Below are 14,592 nucleotides of genomic sequence, written 5' to 3' on the forward strand. Positions count from 1 at the left end.
GCTCAGGCAGCGTTTGCAGGCTCCCGTGCGCACCCCCACCTGTTTCGTGGGGGGAGCCAGCCACACTGTTCTGGAGTGGAGACACCTGGTTGAGGGAGTAAAGAGGACGGCGCTGGGGGGACAGGTCCGCAGCGGAAAAAGGTAAGCCCAAGGAAAAGGGCAGGAGGCTTGATCAACCTCCCCTGGTTGTGGCAGGGTGTCACAGGCAGTACAGTGCCAGCCAGGAATAAGGGGATTGGTTGTGCAGTACAGTGCCAGCCACCAGGAATAAGGGGATTGGTTGTGCAGTACAGTGCCAGCCACCAGGAATAAGGGGACTGGTTGTGCAGGAGAGTGCCACCAGCAAAAATTTGGAACAGAAGCAGGAGGGGAAATTATATTGATGTGATTTGTATGTAGTATGTTGCATGTCAGATACTCCGGTGATTGAATTGTCGAGTGTGGGCCGGGGTATTAGTGCCCCTTGGCCGAGCGGTTGCAGGATTGTGCGTTTTCTGCCAGGGCGACCTCGTGCAGGCCACAATCTGTAGTATATGAAGTGTGAGAGAATTTTTACTGTGAATAGGAGCGGAGTATCTGGAAGAAATGGGTTCTGGCCAAAGTAAAAGCACCCCTTTGGAAGGCTTTTGGGGATTCAAGCTGATGAGGGGAGGATGAGGACATTGTGTAAATTAGATTGGCCCACCCAAAAGAATAAATTGGCCGTCCACCGGGACCCTTGATTTGCAATTCATTAATCCATTAGATCAGAACATTTTGAATGTCCATTCTGATCAAATCCCCTATATTTCCACATGGAAGACCAATGTGGAAAAGAACCCCCCCCCCCGGCTGAAGTCATGCTGCCAAGAAGTCTCAGGTAGCCATATCTGCTCAGTCAGGAAGACAGGAGGACAACCCCCAGTCCTCCAGGATTCAGAGAGGGAAGAAGATAAAGTTTTAATGCCCCCACCGCCTTATGCCCCGGCAACAGCCCTGGCACCACCCCCGCCACAGGGAGCAGATGGCCCAGCCCCAATCCCGTGGACAATGCATTGTTAGACCTGGGCAGAGATGAAGAAAGGGAAGAAAGAGAAGAGGATGATGAGGATGAGGCATTTGTAGGAAGATTGGTTAAATTGACAAGTGATGGAAAGACATGGACAGAGGAACAGGCAGAATGTTTGAGAAAGTCTGTGGAACCTTATGCAGGAGAAGTGAACGTCAGTCCCCATTTGTTAAGAACAGCAGGATGTATAGGGGAACAGAGAAGAAAGTGGTAGAAAGAGTGGGGAAGGCAGTGAAGAGAGTGACCCTCCATAGGGCACATAAAGCACAGGAAAAGGGCGCGGCCAGAGTGATGCCTCTACGTAGAGTATATGACCCTCCAGCCCCCGCGGGACCTGATGGGGTGGTGCCCAATAGAACTTATACAGTTCAACATGCCCCCTTCTCTAGTGCAGATGTCTGTAATTGGAGGAACCAAAACCCTTCATTTGAAGAAAACCCTGCCAAAATCATTAAGCTGTTTGAGGGAATTTTTTAAAACCTACAATCCCACTTTTGATGATGTGCAATATTTGATGGATACCCTGCTAACTACAGAGGAGGCTAGGCGAATTCATGCTGGAGCCCGAGCACACATGAGAGCGCAGGAGGCAGGAGATCAAGCTGTTGGAGCAGGATATCCTGAAAATATACGAATTGGGATTATCAGACCACTGAAGGGCAAAATACCCTCACCATTTATCGCTGGAATGTCTTAAATGGCATGAGGAGGGCAGCCAGAAAACCCACCAATTTTGTGAAGGCCAGAGAGATAGTGCAAGGGACAGAGGAGGCCCCTGGAGCCTACTTAAAGAGGCTGAAGGAAGCCTACCGCCAGTATACCCCTGTGGACCCAGATAAGGCTGCCAATGTCCCTATCATAAAAACTGCCTTTGTAGCCCAGGCAGCGCCCGATATTCACCGAAAAATCCAGATGGGCCACACCCTGAAATGGATGTTAGAAATAGCCCAAACCACTTATAATCAGAGGGAAGAAGAGGCCCAGAAGAAAAAAGGAGAAGTACCAGGCAAAAAAAGTTGATGGCCCTGAGGACGGGAGGTCCGCCGTTAGGAGAAACCGCCCGGGGAGGAGGGCGAGGCCGCTTAGGAAAGAATCAGCATGCCATCTGCCAAGAGGCACCTATTTCCTCTCCCAGGCTAAAATGAGGAAATGTCAGATGCTATTATTACATCCGCGTTAGAAATTCCAAGTCACCACAGCCCTCAACCCAGCTGCCCTATTACCGGTAGGAGTAGGTGAGGAGCCCACGCATGACTACATTGAAGTAATGGATGAGGTGTACTCTAGCAGGCCTGACCTTAAAGATGAAGCAGACCCCCAGTGGCCATCATGGTTTATGGATGGAAGCAGCTTCATTGAGGCTGGACACCGGAAGGCAGGTTATGCAGTGGTAGCCCTGGAAGATTAGGTAGTGGAGGCAAAGCCACTCCCACCTGGAATATCAGCACAATTGGCAGAAATAACAGCGCTCACCAGAGCCCTAAACCTGGCAAAGGGGCAGAAGCTGATAATGGACCAGCCTTTGTTCATTCAGTGTTGTAGGAGCTGGCTAAGGCACTACAAATCAATTGAAAGTTGCATACAGCATACAGACCCCAGAATCAGCGTTCCAAGCTGACACAGGAAACTGGGTCTAATTGGGTGGCCATGTTGCCCTTAGCATTGCTCAGGGTCCGCAGTCTCCCTTCAAAGCGGACCCACTTGTCACCCTTTGAGGTTTTGTTTGGGAGACCAGTCCCATATGTTAGAATGTTAACTCCATATGCTAGCCAAGATATGCAATTGAATAACTATGTGCAGTCACTCTCCCAAGTTCTCTCCTGTTTCCACAGGTGGACCCAGGCTCGCAACCCCTGTGTGTTGGCTGAATCAGTTCGAGCCAGGTGATGAAGTGTGGGTAAAAGATTGGGCACGGACGCAGCTACAACCGTGCTGGAAGGGACCTTATACCGTCCTGCTCTCCACACCCACAGCCGTGAAAGTCGCCGGCATCACCCCGTGGGTCCACCACACCAGAGTGACCACTACAGATTGGACTGTGCAACTAAATCCCGATTAACCCCTTCGGCTGACCATCTCCAGACCCTCCGCTGACGACCGCTCTGCTGATATCACACCGGAAGCTGATATCTCTACGCACAGCTGAAGAATTGGATGGGAGGGGCGCCCGCGGGCAGCGTCCCCAACGTGAAAACCCGTGCTGGGACTGATCCAGGAAGTCCACCAGGACATTTAATACTTTCATAAGGACTTTTCCTTTTTTCCCCCCTGTTATCTGCTCTATGCCCCACAGCCCTGACCCCACTGAGCCATACCGCCCTTACTGGCCTGCTGGCCTCTGCTACGAATGGTTCGTCTTGCCGGTGGTAAGAGATGGCATGCTCTTTGGCTATTGGAAACTGGGATTTGATGAGGTTGCCGTATTGAAACACCCCACTGCCCCGTTGTGGCTCCTCTCCCACACCACTGTCCAGCACGCGTGGGTAGTGCTCATACGGGAAGTTGCAGAGACGGTCGAAATCTATCGAGTTCTGGACCGCTCTTGCTGTTGTGGGAGGGTAGTCAACTGTTATCTGGGGGGTAGAGCATTGTACCAACCTCATCTGATAGACCAGGTCCTACTCTTAATCCAGGCGTTAGATGGGACGGAACCTATCTTAATGCAAGTGTTGCAGGGGTGGGAGCCTTAACCAGGTGTGCATTGAAATTGCTGAACAAGTGCCAGTAAGAGTTGCCACCCCAGGATTTCAGCTTCCATATGCTCTGGTCAGTAGGGAGGCAGCACGAGAGTTCAATCCACCCAACAGGGGTAGTAGAAAAGTTGACCCACATAGTGGGAGCATCAGCTCACCGGTGGGCTCTCATCCTTGAGGCTCAACAGGTAATCGAGCACAAATATCAGTGGGCTCTTCAACAATGAGCACACCCCCTGAATATTGCTGGGAGGAATCATGGAGTGATTGGGGATGGTGGATGGGAGTTATTTCAACTGCCCTTGCCACATGGATGTGTCTCTTTTTCTGCTGGCATGAGCGTCATAGGCTCTGCGGGAGACGACGGCCCGATCCTTCTATCCCCTTGATGATCCTCCTAGTGTTCCTCGTTCTCCTAGTTGCAGGAGACAAGGAAGGTGCTGCACCTGGTGAACATGGTCAGATGGGGACTAGATTATTGAGTAAAATATCACGAGGAGAAAATTACCATAAGATGTGGAAAGACAATATTTATATCAAGGATATGTTCAAGTTCACCACAATGTTAAATCTCTCCAATTGTTGGCTGTGTATGCACATACCACCTTATGCTAAACGGCCAGGTTTGATGCTACATGGAATTCCCATTGGTAACATCTTCAACATAGAGAGGAGTTTGTGTGTTAGTTCATTCTCATTGCTGCATGTATATCCCAGATAATAATGTCAGCATTTCGGCCACAATTGACCACATGGAAACAATGATAGCTGAGAACCCGCTAAAAACTACAGAAGGTGATTCTTGGCTGCCCGATGGTAGTTGGATCAGGAATATTATGGTATTAATAGCAGGGTCACTTATAATCCTTTTGCTTCTCTGCTTTTGTATTCCCTGCTTGATGCAGTGCTTGCAGAATATGATGGAAAAGATGATGTCTCGCATGATGGGACCTCGCGTGATTGCTGTAATGAGAGAATATAGACCCCTACCCCAGAACGAATCTAAGTAATAGATTGTTCAAAAGAAGAGGAGGGAGTAAAGGGAGATGGGAAGGATTTCTTTCAGTACTCTCTGTGCTTTGTACTTTGTACCTAAGAAAGGTTGCTCTCAAATACTATCTGCAGTAAAATCCTGTGCTAATCTTACTTCTGCAAATTTGGCCAGACAGTTAGCACATCGCCAGTGACTGTTTGCTAAATTCGGCTGGCAGGTCAAAAGTCCATTTCCTGCCTTGTTAGCTTGCAAAAACATTTTAGCTGCTGTTTGCAGATTTAACCAGACTTCATAAGGAGGCCAGGAGGCCCCTTCTTCCTGCCTTATGCTTACTAATGCAAAGATAAGAAAAGACACAATAAGCAAGAGGGGAGGGGGGAGTGCTTAGCTAGCAGAAAGGCACGTATGAGGGATGTTTAGCAAGCATTAAAAATATGTTTAGCAAGCAATATAGATGTGCCATATAAGGGAATAAGTTGAACATTTGCCAGCTGATTGGGCAAATCTGGAAAGGGTATGGGAGGGGGGAAGAGTGTTCAGAAAAGTATAAGAAAGTCTGCTGAAGTGTTTTGCTTTACAGCCAGTCTTTCAGGAGGAATCCTGCTGGTTGTCGCTGTGCACAGATTGCAATAAACTCTTTTCTCCAAAGAAGAAGTTGCTTTCCTGGTACTTTTGTTCCCTCCATGGTCCAGGGGATGGCGAGGCTGATGGATCCCTAGGTAAATAAGGCTTCACTGGTAATGAAAAATATCTCAAAAATAACTTGGCAGTCTTGTACTTGCAGGATTGCCTAAGCTTCCAGAAGTATACAAGTTTGGAATTTAAAAGAAAAGAAAAAATGCTTTTAAACCCCAAAATGGGATTCTAGTACCTTGAACAGGGCTTTCAGCTGGAGAAATTTGAAGAGATTATCTCCACAGGTGTGAAAAGCAGAACCTGCCGAGTTCTGTAGTTCAAGCTCCTATTAACTGTTAATAGTGCAAGAACACACCAGGATGATTATTTCTGGTCGGTTGGCAGCCAAGCCCTCATCCAGGTGACCCTGCCATAGCCTAAAGATTAAGAATTTAATTAGCATTAATGAAATCTCCCTCTTCGTTTCCTTCTGGCATCAATTTCCCCTTCTTTCTTCATTCCTTAAACTGGCATAATGCAGAACCCTCCACAGCAATCACCATCACTGTCAATAGTGCAGGGCACACCTGATAAACTGCAGGCCTGGAAGGAAAAAAATGGCATGTTGAGCTCGCATTCGACTAGCAGCAGCTGTGTCTTCTCTCTGCCTAATAGGAATATCACTTCCTTTCCACTTTTCGGACCTGCTCCAGATACAAACGTCAGCTAAACAGAAATAAAGAGCCCAGCCCTGCTATCCGTTATGCTTATGTAACTTTCATCAGTTTTCACAAGGCTTCAGGCCAAAGTCAGCTAGGTAATTTTAGACCCTGGACTTAATGGTCTTATGTACATGGTTCCAGGTGCTCGTTTTATTGTTTTCAACTTCAAAAATGTAGTATCATTTCCTGCTACAAAATTGTGCGTGAAAATGTGCCTAGCTTCAAGGCAGCAGAAGCAAACAAGTTTTTATTCGTGTAGTCGTGATGGTGCTATGATTTAAGTGAGTTTAAAATGCAAAACTGCACTTACTCAATCTTTCTAATGAGAGGCTGGTAAACTCTTTTTTCAGGCTGAGGGTCGCATTGACCTGTGGTCCAACCAGAGTGGGGGATGCCAAAGGGGGAGTAGCCAAACTGTAAAATTGATGGTGGCAAAAACTACGGTTCCCTAGGCTGTGGGTAGGAATGGGGGAGGAATTGGATTTAGTTCGTATTTAAAGGCAAACCTGCATAATCTTCACTTAATGGACCAATATGTGAAGCAAAACACAGCCATTCTTCAAAATTCACACTCCTTTTAATTTTGCAATCCACTTCAACCAGCCAAGTAAGGTGTGCAAAAATGCATAAACTCAAGTAAAGGTGCCTAAAAATCCATGCATTTGTGAAAACGGCATATAAAAATGCATTATATGAGGGGAAATTGCTTTCCAAAAATGTACCTATTAGGGGAAATTGCATACAAAATTGTGTATATTAGGAGAAATTCGCTGATAGGTTTTCAGGAGGACTTTTTTTAAAAAAAAAATGCAAATTTATTTGGAAATGTGGAGAATTGCAATTAAGATTGGAAAAACAAGAAACAGAGAAAGCAAACCTGACAAGTTTGCCTGTGCCTAGCTGTGGCACCTTGACTTCGGCCTGGAGGTCCAGCCATGGCTGTGCTGCTGGTTGTTTGTAGTTTGGTCCTTCCTTATACATCAGTAAATAAGCCCAGGACCTTGAATGTAAACAGCCTTACATAATTTATCCATATAAGCATGAAGCATGCTGGTAAACAAACACCTGCAAATAAATTATACACGCGGCCACAAGAGCATCCACTACATACTGATGAACTGTTGTTCTCTGCTCTGTATTACATCTTTGCAACAGCCTGAGGCTATATTTCTTTCCCAGGTTTGGATTATATAAAACCTCAAACTGGTGCCAATAGCATTCTGAATGTGTGTCTTTGTGCTGCAAAGTTATAGGCTCACCTTTATTTGGGGAGCCACGACACTAGGTGGCTCCAGAATACCAAGATACAGTGTCCTTGCTCCTGTCTCAACAAACCAGTGAGTGACTATATTGCTCCATCTATTGCTCAGGGTTCTCTGTAAGCACCAATATTTATTAATATGATTCAGACATGGCAAAGCACAGCATACACCTTGAGCCCATGACTGCTCTCCCTGAGACTGTAGCTGAAGAGTTTCCTCACCAATTTGGGAACCTTGGCCACTGAATCAAAACTTGCAGGAAAATTAAGCTTGGGTGATATTGTTGAATTATTTGCTAATAGAAAAGTCTGCAGAGCCCTGTTAAATGTGCTGCAGGCCAATAGACTGATGATCAGTCATAAGCAGTATGTTTTCATTCAAATGTAATAGCACTGTTAAATAAGTAGTTTAGTAATGTATCAGTGCTAAAAATGTTAAGTTTGTTTATTTTCACTCGGTTTTGTGAACAGTGTTGTTTTTAATAAGCGTATTAGCTATCCCATTCTGATAAATGCTGTTGATTTATTTTCAATCTTGCCCAGCCTAAGGGAAACCTAAGCCACTTCAAAGCTTGTTTAAAGAAACTAGCAAAATTTGGCCTGTAGGAAGATTTAAGGAGGGCAGTCTTTGATCGTGCATCTTGCCCCAGGTCCAGCACCAGCTCTCACCTGCCAGCTTCCACTGGGTCCATCACTAGACATCAGCCAGCTTCCAACCAGGGATAGAAGTTGCCTTAAAACTGCAATCCTGCTCAGGAAGAAGACCAGGCCATGCTGAATGTTGCAGCTGTTACTGGCTGTGTTTTGTTGGGGAAGAAGGTAAAAGGCCCACCTTTTATCCACTCAGCTGAGGAGGCATCATCATAACCTCCTTAGGCCTCACAATTGTGGATAGAGTGATTTGTGGGCCATATTAAGCTAAATCAGTGGTTCCCAACTGGTGGTCTGCACATGACAGCACAGCATGACAGCACAGCATCCCAAATCATTTGAGATAGTGACTAGGCAGGTCTCTCATGTGAGGTCATGGCACCCCAAAACACATGTGTTTTGGGGCGCCGTGCTGTCACGCAAGTCATGTAAGATGCACATCCTGGTTGTTGAAGGCTTTGGTGACACCACTTACATAACATAAACTTCCACAAAAATATCAACATTTTCAAAAGTAAGGGGTCAATGACTTGGCTTTTGAAAAACAGGGCCCTCTCAGTATTTAGCAAATTGGGAGCCACTGGTCTAAATTATTTATAGGCAACCCCTCACCTGTACTGATTCCAGGAAGCAGCATTCCATAAAACTGTTCCAGGGGCTGCATGCCAGCAGTGGGTGGGGGTCAGAGACAAAGAGGAGTGGAGCAACAAATTTGATTCTTGTCTTTGTACAGGGGGCTCCATTCCAGCTGTGCAAAAGGGAAATCCATGCACTCTGTGGGAGTGCTTTTTTCTTTTTTTTTATTTCTGTGGTTTTGTCTTGTTACTAGACTGCATCTCACATTGATGCTTTATATGCCTTACAACACACACACACCAACAGGAGGACAAGGAGAGCTTTTGCAAGCTGAAGGAGTAAGGAGAGAGGATGGGGCTTGGGAAAGCTTCAAATAAACCAACATAATCACCTCGTCAGTAGAAATGCCATGTGGTTCCTGCAAAAGAAATGAAGGAGCAAGTAACCTGCAAAGCAAATTTTTAGACAGTGCGAATGAGGCTCGAGGCAGCCTTCTAACCTAACTGTGCAGTCCAAGCAAAATTGGAACCTGCAATAAGTGTTACTTATTTTTGCATCTTACACTGCCACCTTCAGGCCCTTTGCAGAAGTTTTAAAAATATTTTTATTATTGCTATGAAAATGTATACCAAGTGATACAACAGAGTATTAAGAGTACTGAGATTGAGAGGAGTAATACTGCAGGAGCTGAAACATTTGAGGGGGTGGGAAGGCGGCAGGATAGATGGGTGAGTTCAGAGGCCCCTATTTTGCTCCCAGAGCTACTTTTCACAGGGAACTCAGGGATTGGTAGCTCTGAGAGGAGAATGGAGCAAACTAACCCTACCCAACTCTTGGCCCCCTTAACAAACTACAGCTCCCAGAATGCTTTGGGGGAAGCCATGACAGTTTAAAGTGGCATCATAGTGATTAAAACATATGGCATGAGTGTGGCCTAAGAAGCTGACAGGATTGCCACTCCCCGGGCTGGGTGTAAGTAAGAAGACAAGGCAGGTGGGGCTGCCAGAAAGCAGATTAATGGAGCAGCCACCATCATGGAGGCTATTTCAGCTGAATCTGGGCTAACAGCACAATCCCACTTCTCTCTGTGTGTTGTATGTTTATGTTCAATCAGATATTAGTATTTATATTTACATCAGCAGAACTATTCTTATATAAAAATAACATAAGGCACGGCCAGTTCCCACAACTATGAAATAAAAAAGCAGAGTCCTCCCGATGCTTCACAAAGCTGACCTTCCTCCAGCAGAGAGGACTAACTCTACCTTATGTAGCAGCAATTTTATTTTATTTTTTTATTTTGCTGTACAGGATTAGTTTTATTTTCAGCACCTGGGGTCAAGAAGACCTCCATTTGTGTAAGACGGAACCGATTTCTCAAGGTAACGTCATGAGAGGGAAAAATTTAAATTTGGAGACAGAAGCAGAGTTCTTGCTCCTTAGCAACTGCACAAATACATTCGGTGTGTTGGGTAGGGACAGCAGTTATTTTGCAACAGAGGGGCCACATGTCAATGTCTACAGGAGCCTGCAACGGTGCCCAGCAATTTCTTCCTTTTGTGGTCGATGGTGAGTGACCCCTGGCAGCTGGACACCTGAAGAGCAATTATTATTTATTGCTTATTTGACCAGAGTCAGTATGAACACTTTGGGTGTGTGTGGGAGGGATGTGAGCTTCAGGGCGGGGACATACCCACTGCATTCAGCAAGGGATAGAGAGGCCATGAGTAAGGTATCCTCAGCCCCTTAGTTGAGAGGAAGTGGGACTGAGAACTACTAAAGGAACCTGTTTTTTACAAAGCCAGACCCTGGATCCATCTAGTTCTATTATGCACTCTGACCACTGGCAGTGGCTCCTGATGGGCTTCAGACAGTTGCCCAACCATGCTGACCCTTGATGCCAGCCTCAGTCTTATACAGATACTCCCTGTTCCAGTCTCTGTCTACTGTAAGTGTTCTGGTTATTTCACCAGAGCAGGGATGTGGTGGTGCCATGGTCTAAAAACCGCCGAGCCTCGTGGCTTACTGATCGTTAGGTTGGCAGTTCAAATCTGTGTTACGGGGTGAACTCTCATTGCTCTGTCTCAGCTCCTGCCAACCTAGCAGTTGTAAAGCATACCAGCGTGAGTAGATAAATAAGTACCGCTGCAGCAGGTAGGTAAATGGCGTTTCCATGAGCTCTGGCTTCCGTCATGGTGTCCTGTTGCGTCAGAAGCAGTTTAGTCATGCCAGTCACATGACCCAGAAAAGCAGTCTGCAGACAAATGTTGCCTCTCTCAACCTGAAAGTGGAGATGAGCACCGCACCCCATAGTTGAATTTGAGTGGACTTAACCATCCAGGGGTCCCTTAACCTTTATTTCACCAGACTGCAAAAAAGGGTGAAGAATTTCTGAAAGAGGTGGTGAGCAAAATCCAGAGTAGCCACACAACCCAGTGACGGTGTAGGACCTGAGGAATCAGAAATAAAGATCTCAAGGGAGAGAAGGAAATTGCCCTATGCCAAATCAGACCCTTGGCCCATTAAGCTCAGTGGTTCTGCACTGGCTAAGCATGGCTCTCCAGGGTTTCAGGCAACAGCCTTTCCCAACCCTATCAGGAGATGGAGAGGGATTAAACCTGGGACATTCTATGACTGAGCTACAGCCCTTCCCCTGGTGGGCATCAGGCTAGTAACATATGTTGGCATGCCCTGGCATGTTGAAGTCCATCCTTGGATGAAATCATTTCCTTCATGTTTAGGGCTCTCCAGGCTTAATTAACATTTGACATTAAGCTTAATTATGTGTTCAAAGTCTTGAGCTGTCCAAGGCATTGTATAGTTCTATTTGTTTTCGAGCCAGTTCCTCCACAGACATGCTGTGGAACTAGTCTTCTGAAGAAACACACATGGAAAATATTACATTGGCATGAGAATTCTGCCCAGGGCAGACATAATTTTTTACGAGCAGCGAAGGAAGTGTCCCCCACTGTGTTCAGTACAACATGCATTTCTGCACCAGGAACCAGGATACATTCTCAAAAGCTGGTTCTTCAAGCCTTTGCTGAGGTTCAGTGTGAACTGAAGGAAGTATAGCCATGGAGAGCACCTATTGGATAGTACCTGTGACATCACTAAATGCATCTTGCCACCCACCCCAAATTCCAGAGCAGTTTTGCAATGTTTTGAAAGATGCTGTTCATTATTTTATAAATGAAAATATTATATATAAAAGCATGAAAATATTATAGCTATAAAGGTCCTTAAAGTGGACAGCCTACTTAATACATGAGGGAAAGGCAAGATTGACTGCTTAAGCAGCATGTAGGTCTGGCATGTTGTAGGGCCAGAAAGACCCCTCAAGTGAAAGGTCCACTGTGACCACTGTCCAAGTGTTTCTCTTTTGGACCAGAACAGGTCATACTGCAACTCATAAAGACTGAAATCCACAAGTTTCCTTAAGAGAGAAAGATCCTTTCAAACTGAAAACTTTACATTTATCATTATATACTCTATTGTGGTGTTTAGACTGAACCCAGGAGGAAATTTTACAATGACTTGGCTGGTTTTGATAACTTACTTGTAAATAATTCACTTTCTGCCTAACCAAGAGAAATACGTTACTGTCAGAATTGCAATATTTTCTTGGCTGCACAGAAACTGAGAACAAAATGTATTGCAACAAATGCCATAAACTGTCAAAATGTACATATGTATTAAGATGTGTCTTTAGACATATGGACTGCCTACCATCACCCTGCTTGCTTGCTTTCACTTCTGCTACAGTTCAAATTAATGCTGTATATTATTTGCAAAGATGCTGAAGTCTTGTAACGATGTAACTGGTTAAACCAGCTGTTCCTATTTGGGTGAAGTTCAGTTCCCATCACCCCCTAACCATTAGATATACTGACTGGGGCTGGCGGAAGTTCAAAAACATGTGAAGGTCACCAATCTGGGAGATGCTAGGTTCAAGCGTTGGCCTTCATTCAGCTGGTAGATCAAGACCCACTCTTGGGTCACAACTCAATGTAAACCGGGTGACAACAGTAGCACAGCCACCATAGAAATATGCTGTAAAAAAATTAAGAAGTGGGTGTCCAAGATGCACAAAGGTGGGTCCTGAACATCTAAAGCATCTCCACCCCCATCGTTCAGCCTGGACACTGAGGTCCAGCTCTGAGGGCCTTCTGGCAGTTCCCTCACTGCAAGGTTACAGGAAACCAGACAGAGGGCCTTCTCAGTAGTGGTGCCCGCCCTATGAAACACCTTCCCACCAGATGTCAAGGAAATAAGCAACTATCTGACTTTTAGAAGACATCTGAAGACAACCCTGTTTAGGGAAGTTTTTAATGTTTGATGTTTTATCATGTTTTTAATATTCTGTTGGGAGCTGCCCAGAGTGATTGGGGAAACCCAGCCAGATGGGTGGGGGAATGTATGTATGTATGTATGTATGTATGTATGAATGAATGAATAAATAAATAAATAAATAAAATTATAATTATTTATAATTATAAAAGGTTGAAGACTACTGGGTTAATCAAAACATATTTTGACTGAATGACCTGGATAGGTCAAATGATTCAACCTCAATCTGTAAACCACTACCCATCTAGCCAGGTCCTGTATCTATAGCAGTGACTAGAGGAGGAATGCAGAGAGAATAAACACCATGGTGCATGTGGATACCTTCATCTGCCCAAGCTGCAACAAAACATGTCTCTCCTGCATTGGTCTCTACAGCTACATAGCCTGCTCTTCCCTGGCTCAAAAACAAAACAAAAACAAAAAAACCCTTGTTTGCAGGCAGACATAGTAGGAAGAAAAAGAATGGACAGTTCTTTCTACTGTTCCATTAGAAGACAATAAAGCAACATAGCCTAGAAATAGCTATGAATCCAGTACAGTCTCCGTGTTCTATTTCAAACTTTTCTTTTTTTATCTAAGTCAGTGAAAGATTAATCAGGCTCTGTGCATAACAAATAACGTCATGTGGATAATTAATCAAGAGCTCTAATAGGCTTTTCAATGCTTGGAGAAGTATCCATTCATTCACCTAATTATATGAAGAGTAAAAGTCAGCGCCAGAAATTTCTTCCATAATTAGATTAAGTCTCTTGATCGTGATACTTTTTAAAAGTTTATCAGCCCTTGCCTCTTTATTTCTTACTTCCGTTTAAATCTGGCGAGTAAAAGTGGCTCATCTTAACACTTTGCTTTACCCTTTAACATTTCGCAGGTGAAATCTGCATATTTTACAACACCGCCAAGCTTGACTATCGGAGGACTCCACTGTTCACCTCTGGCTGCTGTTCTGTTTCATTAAAAATTTACTCAGCAATTGCCTGACCTATGAAGCAGTGCAGAACTGAGTGTGACCGTTTATTTGTTCCATTTATTTCCTGCCTTTACTCCAAGGTGGTAAAGGCTGTGCATAGTTTTCTACCTAAGTATCCTCACAAGAACCCTGTGAAGTAGTTACAGATAGGTAGCCGTGTTGGTCTGCCATGGTCAAAACAAAATAAAAAAATTCCTTCCAGTAGCACCTTAAAGACCAACTGAGTTAGTTCTAGGTATGAGCTTTCGTGTGCATGCACACTTCTTCAGATACTTCAGATTCTTCAGTGTATCTGAAGAAGTGTGCATGCACACGAAAGCTCATACCTAGAACTAACTCAGTTGGTCTTTAAGGTGCTACTGGAAGGAATTTTTTTATTTTGTTTTGACCTGTGAAGTAGGTGAGACTGTGACATAGTGACTGGCCTAAGATCACCCAGTAAGCATCGCAGAACGGCAGAGTTGGAAAGGACCCCCCGGGTCATCTAGTCCAACCCCCTGCAATGCAGGAATCTCAACTAAAGCCAGGTGGGGTCTTGAAACCAGGATCTCTTCCGTCCCTTTCAGCCTGGCACTCTGACCAATACAACACACTGGCTCAAGTAAATTTAATAACTTTCAGTAGAACATATAGACCCACTTACAAAATAGCTGCAGCTTAAACTTATCTAGATAGGCAGCGATGAGGAATGTAGAAGCACTGGCATTTCTGT

The sequence above is a fragment of the Podarcis erhardii genome (assembly GCF_964252035.2).
Source record: "Podarcis erhardii genome assembly, chromosome: 6".
Taxonomy (NCBI): domain Eukaryota; kingdom Metazoa; phylum Chordata; class Lepidosauria; order Squamata; family Lacertidae; genus Podarcis; species Podarcis erhardii.